Raw genomic sequence first — 1,745 nt, 5'->3', positions numbered from 1 at the left:
TCTGGAAGGAGCACAGAATGGGAGACAGGGCCTGGCTGCTTCTGACTGATCTTCCTGTCCTTACCAGGAAGTCATTGAACTATTCGAGGTTCATAGCTTCACAGTTCAGTCCAGACACGACTATCTGCTAAGGCCTCTCACCCTGAGGAAAGGCCCCAGTGCAGCTGGAGGGCCCCTCTGGGATGGTTTCAGGGCCCCCTCACCTTCCCCACTCCTCCTCTCAGACCCAGGCCTGGGCCCTGCTCAGTAAGGCGTGACGGAGATCCCCCAGGGAAGCCAGAGGAGCAGGGGCCTTTAAATTATGGAGCAGCTTTCTTAGCCCCTCTCAGAAAGGCCCGGCGCCCCAGCTAAATAATTCACCACCTCAGGAAGACCCAGTGGTTCCTGACACTGCTGAAGTAGGTCAGGCATCAGCTTGGCCCTGGTGGGGCGGGGGTGGGGGTGGGGGGGTAGTGGGTCTCAGAGCAGCTCCTCACCAGAACTAGGAGAGGCTGCAGGCTGGGAAGCAATGCCTCTGGATACTGCAGGGAGGTGAGGGGTACAGGGTACACAGGTGAACACAGCCACCAATTCCCCTCCTCCCACCCGGACCTCTCCCTGGGGTCCATGTAACCAACCTTCTAGCTTGACACCCTGTGGCCTCCTCCTCCCTCAGAGCACCTGGGGTTGTGTCCTCTCTTTACATGCAGATACCAGCTGGGGATGCATGCGTCACCCCATAGCCTTTAACAGCTGACACATTTATCAGAACATCTTAGACCCAAAACACCCAGTGCAGGACTGGGATTCAGAAAAGGTGAAACAGAGAGAGGGATACCAAGGTCACCCAAGACATAGGTGAGGAAGTGACCAGGGACAGCCACAGCTGCTCCAGTTTCGCCCAGAGCAAGACTGGAATGAAACCACAGAGTGGGGACACTCTAGGGCCTGTCCTGCCCTCCCTGTGTAGGCACAGCTCCAAGCCAAGCTGTGAAGGGTATGGGGTGGGGGCACACAGATGGGAAAGACAAACAGCAAAGCCATGGGGTCAGTGCTCCAACCCACCAGAAGCAGCTGGAAAGGATTCCAAACCACTACTTTACAGATGAAGAAACTGAGGCTCCAAATCACAACAGGGAACAACTGGGGCCAGCTGCAGGTTCAGTGAGGTCCAGGGTCATGGCTCCACATGATTTCTCTTCATGCCCATGTACTCTGGCTTCTAGCAAAACCTCCCCCTCAGGAACCAGAGCCACCACAGGGAGCCTACAAGGGTGTGGGAGAGTGGCCCTTTCTAGGGCCATCCTTCTTCCCTCCAGCACAGCCTCACAAAATATATACCAAGGACACTTCCTGGGGGAGCCCACCCTTCCAAACCACAGTCCTTCTCTGCTAGAGGGCCTGAAAAGGCCACCGGCCAGGAAAGGTCAGGCCAACTAAAACACAGCACCCAGAGAAAACAAAGGTCCCATTTGGGTGCTTACTCTGGGTGCAGGGAATCTCCATCCATAGCCTCAGAACTCTGGATGAAGGAGTGAATGAATCAAACACAGGGTGGGCTGGCAGATATGCCCCAGTTGAGGGGTCCTCTGTGAGTCTCTTTCCTGCAGGACTTAAGGTGCACAAGGAGGGAAGGTGGGAAGGGCTACATGAGCCGTAAGGCCTGGGCCCACCTCACCTCCCTCCCCCAGCTCGCAGCAGCTACCCTTCAGCGGTGCCCTCCTGGCGGCCGTCTAGGTCCCGTGGAAGCAAAGGTCAGAGAGCAG

The sequence above is a fragment of the Lynx canadensis genome, chromosome B3 (genome assembly GCF_007474595.2).
Source record: "Lynx canadensis isolate LIC74 chromosome B3, mLynCan4.pri.v2, whole genome shotgun sequence".
In the NCBI taxonomy this organism is placed as follows: domain Eukaryota; kingdom Metazoa; phylum Chordata; class Mammalia; order Carnivora; family Felidae; genus Lynx; species Lynx canadensis.
Note: the sequence above shows the minus strand (reverse complement) of the source record.